General features: G+C 48.4%; 1 protein-coding gene across 2 annotated transcripts in view; it reads right to left on the bottom strand.

Annotated features, from left to right (window-relative positions):
* The window catches only part of LOC146186613 (irregular chiasm C-roughest protein-like), a 354,131-nt gene that overhangs the window by 164,621 nt on the left and 175,172 nt on the right, over positions 1-14,338 (bottom strand). For both annotated transcript variants that reach the window (XM_084607354.1, XM_084607353.1), the window contains one exon: positions 13,250-13,290. The gene's annotated coding sequence lies outside the window, so the exon portion shown is untranslated. The remainder of the gene's footprint in view (positions 1-13,249; positions 13,291-14,338) is intronic.

Consider the following 14,338-nt stretch of genomic DNA (forward strand, 5'->3'; position numbering starts at 1 on the left):
AGCTGCATAGGCTCGCATTCGGGTTTTCTCCCTAAGCTCTCTACCCGTTCGCCTATAGGAGCGTTCCTTGCACTCCCAAGATTTCCTTCTTCATTCTGCCCTTTTCTTTCTTCTTTTCTTTCTCCTATGCCCGCCTGCGCCAACATTCCCTGGTTATCGTTTCAAAAGGCGGAATGATCCAAAATACGTCTACAGAAACGAACACTATCAAGTACAATCGAGGATTCGAGGCTAGAGAAAAGCAGCAAAGCACACAAGAAACGAAACACCTCATTTCATTTCGGCAATCGTGTTTCCGGCTTCAATCTTTATTTATCCAGCCCCCGAGTTTTTCCGGCTCGTTCTTCTTTATCCAAGCGGCTGCGCCGTCTGGCTCTGCTCTGCAGTGTAAAGGGAGAAGACCGACGTAAGCGTTCTCTGTCTCTCCCCTCCTCTCTCACTATGTCTCCTCACTTTCCAGTCACTTCTCTCCCAGAACCCTCACGCGCACACGTACATACACAGACACACACATACACGCTCATACACACGCACACACACACGAACGGAGAGTGCAGTGCTCGTGGAGGCTTTGCAGCACGCTGGCAGGCTTCGGCCTTGCCGAGCACGAAAGTCGTTTCCAGGAATAAGGGGATGAGAGAAAAAAGAAAGACACCGAGCAAGGAGGGAAAGGAATAAGGGGAAAAGGGAACCAGTGATGCCTACAAGCCCGCACTTCCAGAAGCCTTCTCCCCAAAATAAACGGGTTTAAGCGACTAGGCGTGTCAGGAAGTGCAAGAAGCTAACAACAAACGGAAAAAAGGAAAACAATTGACAAGCGTTGTATAACTTCGGAACGGAAAAGGTTAGCATGGAGCTGCGGGGCTAGATGGACGAGGCATTTGCAGAGCAAATTTGAAGTAGAGCGGCTGCTCCCCTGTTTGTATCAATTGTCGCGTAGCAGCGAAAAGTACTGGAGCTCGAAGCCAAGCCAAGTCAGTGCGTAAATGAGGCCAACGTTGACTGAAAATGGCTTCTGGGGGCAAACGAGCTGCATCGACGGGAAATGGCCAAGCTTCTTAGCTTAACCGGGGCTTCAGCGGGCGTGTGGAGGAAGCGTTACGTTGTAAACTTCTCCGGCTTGTCGAGCGACACAACTTGCTCAATTGTAAAGAAAGTAGGTTAGTCGTAGAGACGACTTGACTAGCCACGTTACGTTCTAGGTAGCTGACCATAGACGGCAACTTCGCTTCTAAAGTCTAAAGTGATTCGTCGATTACGTTTCATTTTGCGCTGAACTGACTGAGTTGAGGACTCTCGTTATTTGGATATTACATAGCAGTCTTCAGTGCAATCTGGTTCCTTCCACATTTTCAGTGCGGTTATATGCAAAATGGCTGAGATAACATTACTAGTACCGAAATGTACTTTAGTAAGGTATAATGGGCGCGAAGTCATTTCGGAACGCTTCTGTGCACCAGCTTATCATGTACAGCAATTATGATTATGATGATCAGTTCTTTTTCTTGCCTTACATCGCGAATCAGCAAATTCATTTGCTCTGCCCAACAATAGGTTAGACGTAGTATGTGAAAGAGCCAGCATATGACAAGCACGTCGTAACCAACCTTTCTCCCGGATGAGTCTGCAATGAATATGTATAACCCCAGGTTAATGGTTCAAACGATCGTTGCGCGGACCACCGAAGTTAGTAATGGACGCGTAACTCAACCGTGGCCATGGACTTGTGATATCTGCTACTAGACTGCACAATAAAAATGAACGATAATATAGAAAAGGACAGTCAGCGTGCATATATACACTGGGTCGAAATGTCAGGAGAAATAATTAATGCGCATGTTCTGCGGCAGCTTGGCGTTTAGTTTACTATGCAGCCGTCAGTAGCGATTGTATGCCATTGTGTATGTATTGAATACGTTTTCTGAAGCGAGGATGGTGTTTTGTTATTAATGTACAATAAAATGGCAGGTCCACAAGAGCACCAACGTGCTCTAACTCATTACTTCTTATTGCGCGCGCACCCCTTTACGCAGAGCGCGCGCTCTGCGCCACAAATAGGCCGAAGCACAGCTACAATCTACGAAAAAGTGACCACCCACCTGGTGAATATTAAGTACAGAAATGGATACTCGAAGCTCTGTGATTCTACCACGGGAAAAGCTCGCGCTGACGTCCAATGAAATTAATAAAGTATATAGGTTGGCAAGTACAGCGCCAACGCCCATCCTATTGGTTTTGTACGCACGTCAACAAGAGTCGCGTATCATCATGAATTTAGCCTGCGCTATCAGTCTTCTACCCTTGCCCACTTGGCACAGATAAATCATTATGTTTTCATGTAACACGTGCTCTTTTGTTGTTGTTTTCCTTCCCGAACTTTCGGCTCTTGTCATTCGCGGCGATAATGGAAAGAGTTGCGATTGCAACGAGAAACAGATCGCCAACTGTCAGTGAAAATCCTCCCTTTGATTTTTTTTTTTTGTTTTTTTTTTTGCGCGCGTATCCGCTTGTACCGAGCGTATAAAATGTTGATACCTTTCCTGCTGCTGCGATTGCAGTTCGTGCACACCTGGACAAACGCTAAACCAAGAACGTATTGATCACGCGAGATCGTGGGTATACACTGCGCTCGCGGTATCGCATTTATTTCCGAAGCCACGCCGGACCGAATGCAAGACGCAGTAAGAAAAAAACTAGAGACAGAAAACAGAAAACACACACACACAGGCGCGCACGCACGCACGCGCACACACACACACACACACACACACACACACACACACACACACACACACACACACACACACACACACACACACACACACACACACACACACACACACACACACACACACACACACACACACACACACACACACACACACACACACACACACACACACACACACACACACACACACACACACACACACACACACACACACACACACACACACACACACACACACACACACACACACACACAGCTCGTTTTTTTCCTCAAGTGAAGCAACTCGGCCCTAACGTAACGCATCAGGAGTGGGAGCGGTGTGCCAAGACTAAGGCGGGTTAACCAGAAAAGACGACGTCCTAACTTGCCAAGTTACATCACACTGCGCCTCTTGCTACAAAGAGTCAACGAACGCGAAAGCCAAACCCCTGGCGTTTCGATCTGTATAGTCCAGCAGACCCAACAGCGCGGCGAAAAGCGAGCCTCGCAATGTGCAGCGAGCAATGGAAAGGTGGCGGCAGCAAGTGCGTGGCGACTGCTTGGAGTGTGTCTGGGTATAGCGAGGTGCCTCGTTTTCGGTCTCTCGGGCCGATCATCCGTTAGGTTTCGCACTAGCGCTTCAGCAGTATCTCGCAACGAGGCAATCCCACACGTTGGAATGCACGCCGTTTCTAGACGAGAACGGCCGACTAAACGCGTGGTCGAAAAGCAACTTCGATCCCGCAGAGAAAGTACAAGAAAGTGAGAACGAATGAGTTGAGTTGCACAATAGGGGAGGTTGGTCAGCGTGAAACAAGTATAGAACAGGCTAATAAACGGTCTACCTTTTTTCCCTTCTCTTCTATCTCTAGCGGTCTATTCACTCTGTCTTCAATATATCTATATCTATATATATTGTTCTGTTTCTCGCCTTCCTTTTTGTTTCTTTTTCGGCTGGGTGATCCTCTTCGAAGGACATGTCGATTAAGCAGTTTCGCTCCTGGCCGTCCGATCAGGTCGGTGGAAATTCGGCAGCCAGAGCAGCGGCGAGGAAGAATTGAGCTGCCGTTACGCGTCTTCTCTTTCTTTTCTGCTGTCCCGAGAACTGTCCCCCCAGGAGCGGAAATCGCCGGAACCACCGCCGCTGCCGCCACTGTGTTTTGTTGTTACTACTCCGTTGCAGCCATCCCGGACACTTCCTTCTCATGGACCTCCATCCCTCCCTTTCTCTCGCTGACCACCTTATTCTCTTAACCTTGTCTTCCCATCTCCATCTAACACCAACCAACCGCGCTCGATGGACACTCAGGTCGTCTCTTCCTCTCCGCGGTAACCTGCTTTGCGGCACTGAATCTTTTCCTCCCTTGCCTCACTTATCCTCTATTCTCGCCTGCACGAAGAAGACTGTTTCCTGCTCGTTTCTGACTCAGTATACGTACATCGGTATCACAGGGTGTTTTTGCCTCTTTTCTTCAACGAAGATAACCTTCAAAGAAGCTTCGATCCGAATTGGATGCGGTTTGAACACGCGCCTGTAAAGGATAGTTTTTCTTGTCTTTCCATTCAATTTTTCCTCTCTTTATTCTGTATTTTTTTCTTTCCCTTTATTTGTTATTATGCGAAGATATTTATTCATCGCGAATGATCGTTCATAATAACTAATAAGCAGTGCCGCTTTACATTCTTTTTTCGGGGAGGGGGAGGCTGCCACATATAACAGAACTATATCATGAAATGCTCACGAAATGCCTGTCGGGCGCAATGACGCGTCCTTTCCTATGCCCGAAAAAACAAAATTAAGCACACTCGCTCGCCAGAAAACGTATTTTATTAATTATTAGGACAAAATTAGTTATACCTCTACTGTATACTGTGCACTATCTTTTAAACTGCGCACGGCTTTAGATTATTCAGCAATGACGCTGCGTAGTGAAGACGCGCGTGATATGGGGGGGGGGGGGGGGGGGGGGGCATTATGGTACTTTACGATACGTTATGTTCTGAACGCCGTGTGCGCAACTGTTCTCGCGCATTGCGTTGTGTGGCACGCGCACGTATCCTGCAGCGTGGTATCTGTGCCCCTGCCACGTGGCATGTGTCTTCTTTACTGTAGGTTCTGCTTCTCCCTCCAATGAATATGACGGGCGCCGCTTCAGTGGGTTCTATTCCTGGAAACATTTAAAACTGCGGGAGCCTTCAGCAGCCGCTGCGTTTCCTTCGCTTCCTTGTTGTTTATTTTCTACGTCTTGCAGATATCGATGAAAACGGGACAGACGTCTCCACCTGCTGCATTGAATAGATGAATCATTTTTAACGGCGCATTACGTGAAGATGGCGATACACAGAGATAGAAAGAGAGCGAAAGAAGTGAATGTTTAGATATCTGTATCACTCATTAAAAGCGGAGTCGATGCGCGCACAAACGAAAAAGATCAGATAGGTTACGACCCTTTTGTACTGGATGCAAAATGATTTAAACGCTTTCTTAAATGCTTCAGCGTTTACTTGATGCACAAAAATTATAACGGTCGCGAAAATGGTGGGGAAAATAGAAAAAAAAAAAGAGATCAGTGCCCTGTAGCATCAAGCAGAACCAAGCCAGACCAGTTGATTTCATATTTCTTTACCACAACGGTGCATTTTTGGCGTAGTTTCCGTAGTTGGCGTAGACCTGTACTTCCAGAGAAATATACAGCAATCGACTCAAACTGAGAGTAACAAGCCAAGAAGGGTACGGTGGTAAAGGAAGAAGGAAACCTAGTATGGAGGTCCGCATCGCGTGTTCGCATGCGTCACCAGAGAACCACCTTCAACAATACTTGCGGAAGCACGTCGGCGGAAGTGCACGTCTCCACGTGTTGCCGGGAAGACAGCGCGCAGACACGTATTCAGACGCATGCACACACGACAGACTGAGAAAGTTATACTATTGCCACCAAAAGTGCCACTACTCCTACTACTAGCAATAATAATAGCATTATTTTATTGACACACACAAGAAAAATAAAATTGCCGACATGCACAATTATCCGAACACATTTCTTTCTCTTTTTCTGTGAAAGAGCACTGAACAAGTGTTTGAGGGGGTACCTCAGGGAGCATGATCATCACTCGCGATAATGATCGCGCTGCACAGGCAGTCACTATCATGCTGCCCAGTTGAAGACAAGTCCCCTTGTCGAAACGTTGGCTCGGCTTGCGATCTGAGGCTCCCCCTCAACGCTTCCTCAGTGCTCCCTTCCATATACCGTGTAGCCATCCTCTTTCTCTTGTTCTACCCTGGATCGTTTTCTGTGACACACACACACACACACACACACACACACACACACACACACACACACACACACACACACACACACACACACACACACACACACACACACACACACACACACACACACACACACACACACACACACACACACACACACACACACACACACACACACACACACACACACACACACACACACACACACACACACACACACACACACACACACACACACACACACACACACACACACACACACACACACACACACACACACACACACACACACACACACACACACACACACACACACACACACACACACACACACACACACACACACACACACACACACACACACACACACACACACACACACACACACACACACACACACACACACACACACACACACACACACACACACACACACACACACACACACACACACACACACACACACACACACACACACACACACACACACACACACACACACACACACACACACACACACACACACACACACACACACACACACACACACACACACACACACACACACACACACACACACACACACACACACACACGCGCACGCACGCACGCACGCACGCACGCACGCACGCACGCACGCACGCACGCACGCACGCACGCACGCACGCACGCACGCACGCACACACACACACACACACACACACACACACACACACACACACACACACACACACACACACACACACACACACACACACACACACACACACACACACACACACACACACACACGCACACGCACACGCACACGCACGCACACGCACACGCACGCACGCATACTGGCGATATGCTGCGGCGGTCGACGACGGGGAGGTAATTGAGAGAAGCAGCGCTAGCGCAGAGCTGTGGCACCGTGGCCGGCGGCAGTAGCAGCCCACCACCTCGAAGCGCCAGTGGCGGCTGAGTAGCGGTACCCGCTCGCGTCGCGAAGCCCGTTTTTCCGCAGACAAATCGGATTCGGAAGCGCTCGAGTGAGCCCAAGCGTGCCGCCATGAGCGCTGGGGAATTCCGCGCCGCCCGCCGCCGCTCGCATTTTAAGGCAAACACACGGCAGGCAGACGAGGTCCCGTTGCGCCCGCCTGACCGGCCGCGCCTCGGTTGTGCGCAAAGTGCGCTGCTGCTGAGCGCTGTCCCGACCTGGGCGAGAGAGCTGAGAAAGATCATGAAAAAAAAAGAAAAAAAAAAGCAAGGAGACAGAGAGAGAGAAAGATAAAGTAAACGGGAGACACGGTACAGCAAAGCGACCGAGCGTAAGCGGTGCACTGGATTTCGCAACTTGAATTATAGAACTGCGCTGCTATAGAAGCGAGCACAGCGAAAGAGAATTGCCCGAAATAGGGTTCTATAGCTGTGACAGTGCTTGGTGGGGCGACACTCCCTTCGTAGGTGCGTGAAAGGAGACAGAGTTGCGACGGAGTATTTGCACATAAGAAAACATTGCGATACATACGCGCCTTACGCGCTACTGTGAGCGAAATCAGACAGCGGAACTGCTTCTTTACGCTTACTGGATCTTTTTCTTTGCCCAGATTAAGCAATGAAATGGCACAGCGAAGAAAAATGCATGCAGGCGCTGTGTAAGGGGATGTAAGCGTAATGCTTTCCATGTCGACGTACAAAATATGGGGATTACCGTAAAGCCAGCTTGCGTATTTCCGAACGATAAAAGCAGCTCTGTGATCGTCCCATCCTACGTTCAGTCTGCATGAGCATTAGGTCCTTTTTAGAATGAGCTATTCAAAGAGCAATGCGTGATAAGCAGATTATTGTTAAACAAATTATCGCTAAATTACACATCGCACAGGTCGTGCGTTAAGTTTACAAAAGTAATAAAAATCGAATTGCTGAACTTGACGGCGAGAAGTATTATTGCACTTAACAAATGAAAAGCGTCAGATGTTCCCAATTGAAATTGCGACCACGGCATGAAGAAGTTCAGCCGCGAGTTCTCAACGAAATAGCCTCAGAGATAGACACACCAACATTCAAACCACATCGCAGGTGCTTTTTCTTTTTTTTTTTTTTTTTGGTCTTCGACATAGACAATATTTACGTCACAGCTCATCCGCAGCAGGGGCTGATAAAATCCGCAAATGTATGTAATACAGGGAGATTTTTTTCAAAGTTGGTCGCGTCTTCGGTGAGTTTAGCGTAAATCGAAACGGCATTACAGCGCTATGACATAACGATATTACTTGACAGGAGCCATCAATCGCATTCGCTGAAATGACGTCGTACTCGCTTGTGATCGTGGTTCGTGTTCGGTCACATGAGTGGCGAAAGAGCGCGTAAGGTTCACATTTAAAACCTGGTACTTTAAGGGGTCTATACTTGAATGCAGATAGCCGAAAAATAAAAGGTGTAAGGTGAGTTTATTAATGCAGTGTTTAATTCACAGGCGGCCGTGCCTCAGTCTGTCAACCTCCAAAAATAACCAGAGATCAAGACACCTTGATTACGATTTGTGTTTTCAGGCAGAAAGATCATAAAATCTCTTCAGTAACAGCCATCGTCAGTCGACAGGCGATGATCCATTCTATCCGTCTATCCATTCATTGAGAACAAAAAAGCGTAGATATTTTTTCCCCGCCAAAGCGTCAGCAAACCACAGCAGGAAACGTACCCGCTGTTTTCGCGAACCCCTACAAGACGAAAGAGACGAAGCGAACGAATTCGTAAGGGCAAGGAAGGGTTCGAGCGGTGGTCAAAAGACCCCGTTTCTATAGTGCGCGGGAATCGAGAGAGCTTGGCCAAAAGCCACGCACTCTGCACAGCACCGGTGCACGGAGTGTGTGTGCGTCCTTTCACAGTCGTGTCCCCTTTTTCTCCCCGTTCCATTCACTTCAGCCTTCGTGGTCCCCCTTGGACGCGTCTTTAGCGGCAATTTAATTTGCGCTCCGAGTTGAAGGCCCCCTCCGCGTAATTACCTGCCCGTCTCCCAGCGCTCCAGGAAAACCCCGAGGGCTTCGAGTGTTTCCGCTCCACCGACCCGCTGTCGCTCCTCTTGTTCGACTCCGGTTGTCTTTCTGCTGCCGGAGAGGCCGAGCGCGAACCGAGGTCCTCGTAGACGAACACGTCCCTCCCACTCTTTTTTTAGCTCTTTCCCTTTTTAAATGACTGCGAGTTAAGGTAAAGTGTTTTCACGTCGTCGTGTGCTGCCCACTCTGAGGTGCACGAAGGCGAACGATGTGCTAGCAACAGCGTTTCTCTCCCTCTGCCCCGCAAACCCATCGATGGCTTTTCTAGTATGTGCCGACGTGCAAGGGAAACGGTGATACGTAGTCGTTTAGTTGGAGCGACGTTAACAGGGGGATTAATGATGACAAAAATGAGAGCTACGGTGTTGATTGCAGTAGGAATAGTAACAGTAACAGGCGCATGGGTGTAACCTTGCTCGAAGTCAGTTACTTCTAAATTCAATACCCAAGGATTTAAGGAAGCAATAAACGAGCAACTTATCCGAAAATGCATGTCCCACAAGTCTTCAAGTGTGTGTGTATGTGTGTGTGGGGGGGGGGGGGGGCACATATATCTGGATGGTAAACGAAAGTGCGTGGAACATCACAAGCGCTGGGACTCCAGTAAAGCAAATACCACAGAAAATACACTTCCGCGATCTCCAGTTAGTGTTCACGAAGGCATTCAGCTGAGGAGAGACGCAATGCTCTGACGCTGTGTCCGAAGGGCGGCGAGGATCAGTGTTCATTCGAATATATTGCAATGCAAAGCTTGTGAAAGACTTTTGCTGCTTTAGCAATGTCTACTACCATGGCTCGCATTCAAAAAGCTTCTCTAGCACCTAAAAATACCCACATGCATCAATCAGCTTTCGAGCAGGGCATCTTTATTGAAAGAGCTTAATTATCTGGCCTGGTTGCGATCATTCAGTAATAAATAGCTCAGATAAAAGATAAATCGCGCGATATGAAAGCAGGGACACAATTTCAGACTTTAATTTCTGGTGCTTCCATGGCAGCTAAATTCTAACACTACACATGCATTTGTTACTGACTGTGCGCGTGCGATTAGCGCGCTTGAGAGCATCGTTAGTGAATAATTATTATTCATAGAGGAACTGCATGAAAAGCACGAAAAATTTATTAACGAGAGCGCGCATGTACGCACATACTAGAATCAGAATGCACCATGCGTTCATGTTATATGCGTTCATGGATGCAGGCATCTGCATGGCAGAAAGTTTGAAAGATGAAAGAGGAAATAAGCTTACGCGCTATTGATTTTATGTCCGCCGCTTTTAAATATAAATCGGTAGCTGAGAAGAACGTTGATGCTAGGCTGACATCGAATAGTTAGCACCGCCTAATTGGTGTGAGTAAAAGTAAATACAACTCAGCTGCTAATCTGGAATGGAATAAATAATTAGCCGCGGACTTCACGGCGTTTATGATGTGCCGACAGACGAATAAAATAAAAAAGTAATAGTTTCAGGAGCAGACACTATGAATGCAGCTCGCAATAAATAAATAAAGCAATACACTGAATAAAGCAGGTCTGTATCGCCATATGACGGTTAATATGTTGTAGGATGGAATATATTCTGAAGCTGAGCAGTATATATTTTTTGAGGGATGAAAGATAAGAGAAAGTAATCCGGACGTACCGTGCTTTACGTAAAGAAAGCAAAGGGGATGAGAAGGCAGACAAAATAAAAAAGAAAGAATTATGTGTCGGTAGTCTAGAACCGTAAAAGCGATGCTATCCTTAGCCCATCATTACAGAGGCAATGTGTGGTTGTTTCCTGGATACCGTTCAGCCATTTCGGGCTCCGGATTGCAAAAACAGTCGGAAGCTTTTCTGCCCGAGTTTAAATAGTCACGCGGAAGTCTGTTTACACCCTCAAGTTGGCGCCGGATAAGTTTTCTGGCTCTAGGAATACTCTGCATTATCGGCGCGGCGTTTTACAGCACCCGGAACTAATCCACCAGGGTTCATTTTACTGCTAATTAGCGAAGACGCGAGGGAATAAGCTACCTGAAGGCACTTCCACCTTTTTCTTCCCTCCTCCTTTTTTCAGCCAGCTTCGCCGAAGCTATAATTAAGCTTCTACAAGAAAAGTAAAGGTAGAAAGACAGGATGGACTAATTAAAGGAATGAAAGACACGGTAAAACAAACAAACAAACAAAAACCCCGAGGGAAAGACGCAGGCAGCACAAATGGCAGAAGCTGTATGTTTAGATACGCCGATACACCCACGACTCTGCGGGAGAGAAGCAGCCGTCGTTCAGAAACAAATGTTTCCAAGGACCACTCTTGTTCGGCAGGGGCGTTACTCGGGTATACCGCCGACGGGAGATAGGTCGTACGAGAAAGAAGAAGAGATACCTTTGTTTACGCATTCGATCTCGCGCTGTAAAGACCGAGACGGACGACCACGACGACAGCGGTGGCAGGCAAGCGGAGTCTCGCCAGTGCCGGCTAAAGAAAGGCAGTGTAAGCGCGCGGGATATGGCGTGGGAAGCGGCCCAGCTGCGAATGTGCCGAGACCTCCCCCTTCCTTCCACCCTCTCCTTTCGCGTCGGCTTCAAAGAGGGCTGCTGCGAGCGGAGACTGCGGGCGAGCAGAGCCGCTTACCCACTCGCCGTAAACGCGCCCGGGGCGCGGTCGACCATTTTCGAAGCCCTTGGCACTTTCCCGCCGGGTTTCGAAGACGAAGACCGGCGCACTACCGCACGGAGCACGCGGACGAGACACAGAGGGGAGCGTTGGTGCCCTAGTGATGTAGAGAGAGTAAGAAGACGCCTATAGCGCGAACTGGTAGTGCTAGAATGGCGCATTGACGGTCGAATTGAGGGAAACATTCTGTTTACAGCGAGAGAGAGAGAGAGAGAGGCTGCACAGAGTGAACTGCGCGCTGCCGAACACAAGCGACTGATCAATGGCGGCGCTTATGCGCTCATTTCGTCGTAAATCACACAACGCGTGGTTAAGTGCGGGAGGGGGGGGAAGGGGGGGGGGGGGTAGGGCAAGAAAGTGCAAGCGTTGGTAGCGTAAAGGCTCGCAGTACATGCCGTCCGCTTCCGGTTCACACGAAGCCGAAACAGGATGCCGCGAATGGCACACGAGCGCGCTACTTGGCAACACGATAACGAAAAGCGTGCTTCACTGCATATGCGCCACTTATGCAACAAAACCACCTTTACAGGAAAGTGCTCTTGGTTTCAGTAGTGGTTCCGCAAGTATGGTATAACCTTTCTTTTTTTTTTTTGCGATAGAAATACTGCGCCTGGTTTCAAGGCGTCGCTTAGCTCACGGCCGGTCGCCACGGTTGGCCTTCAAGTAACCTTTACAAATAACGTGTGGGTGTCCACGATTCCATGGTGTCCACCCGAAGTATATGGCGCCTTCCTTTTCCCAAAAATTCGTCAAGAACCAGGTGGTCGAAATTACTCCGTAGCCATCCACTACGGCTCCTCTTTCTCTCTATCCCCTTTCGCTCCCACCCTCATCCCTTCCCTTACGGCGCGGTTCAGGTGTCCACAGAGCAAGCGTGACAGATACTGCGCCTTTCCCTTCCTATGAACCAACCAACCAACCACGAGTTACTTTTATTGCGATAGCAATACTGCGCCAGGTTTCGAGCTGTCGTGTAGCAAAGAAGAAGAAGAAGAAGACGAACGCTCGGTCACCGGCAGCTAATGCTTTCGCTCCACATTCCGTTCAGCAGCACTGAACCCCTCTCATTTATATGTGGGCTGGTAGCTTGCGCTCTCGCGTCATACTCTTAACGGAGGAGTTTAAGTGTCCCCAGAAATGTAGCACGTTACACTGATAGGGCGTGATAGGGGAATAATGTAGCAGGCAAAAGAAGCTTCCGCCATTGCTATCGCAATTCAATTAGGATTAACCAGAGTTAAACCATAACTAATATTTTTTTAGTTATGTTTTTTTTTTCATCCAAAATCTTGATAAGACACGAGTACTAAGTTGAAAGGGTTTCGCCAAATGCAAGGAACTAATACCTAGCAATCTCAATGCCTAGATGTTGCTCAACCGTATGTCGTTGCATTATTGTTCCTCATGAGCGAATGAGGACGTAATTCCCACCTGAAATGACTTCAAATTTATCAGCAGTTATCCTGCCGCTGTTAAATTCCAGTAGACCTACCAGAGTATGGTAGGCTAGAAACAGTGGCATGCATGCAAATAGTTTTACTCTCAAAATTCCAGAACCGCCGTAACTTACCGGATGGCCAGATGTTAGCCGCAGGCGCCCTGGCACCCCACCTAAAAAAGAAAAATGTTTAACGTGTTACAAAATTGCATCTCTAGTACGATGTTCAGTCTAGCAAATGAAAATAATATGTTACCGTGTACAGCACATTTCTTTCGTCAGGTATTTTACAACTGTATAGTTCTGCTTCTTTCGACCCCTCCGCCCCCCCCCCCCCCCCCCAACCAACTCGCTTGTAACCTTGTGCCTATTCTCCTCGAAGAGCTGTTCTTCGCTTAGTAATTAACACTGCTTAAACATAAAGTAACACCAGTACTACAATATGCCTCTGGACTAGCACCAAACTGCTACAGGACACGAGAAAACCGCTTCTAAATTCCGAGCTGCACCCTCTCGCTCTTCTAATCGACGCGACTTGGAGCTTATATGCGTGTGATCGACCCGATTCCCCGGAAGGGGACTTCCACTTAAGCCGCTTATAACGGTCTATAAGCATTTCGCCGCGGCCCTCCTTGACACGCAGCGCAACTTGCCCTTCTCACATCGTACCCCCTTCTCTGCCCCCATCACTCCCCACTACGAAGAGGAGATATTAATGCCTCAGTGACTCTGCAGAAATACCCCACATAGAAAACAAGTAAAAAACACTGAAATTTGAAGAAAAAGATGAAAGCAAAGGGAATGATCGACCCTTTAAATTGCATCAACAACAAAACAAAAAGTCTCCAGAATTGAGCAAATCACCCAAAAGATGAACTAAGTCCTGACCGCCGCAGTGGCGTTTTAGGCGAAAGAGGAGGCCCCCGAGCGTTCTTGATGTGACACCATTCGTCAGGCGGAGGCGCCTTATCTGCCTTATGGACGCGCCACGCTCGGTTGCCGGGCCGTTTAAATTGTCAGTGCGGCAGTAAAGATGTTGCGTTGGGACCTTCCTTCTCCCGCCCTGGCAAGCCCAAGAAACGCCTCTGCCGCTCCGCTCCGGAAAGTCGCCTCGGGGGACACATCTTGGGGCCAACGCAGGGTTGCCCAGAATCATAGCATGCATTCTCCGCACACGCATTCCCCTCCCCTTTTTCATCCTATCCGCCCTCCCTTCTTCTT

Source organism: Amblyomma maculatum, chromosome 6 (genome assembly GCF_055883805.1).
Source record: "Amblyomma maculatum isolate TAMU_Amacu chromosome 6, ASM5588380v1, whole genome shotgun sequence".
Lineage (NCBI taxonomy): Eukaryota > Metazoa > Arthropoda > Arachnida > Ixodida > Ixodidae > Amblyomma > Amblyomma maculatum.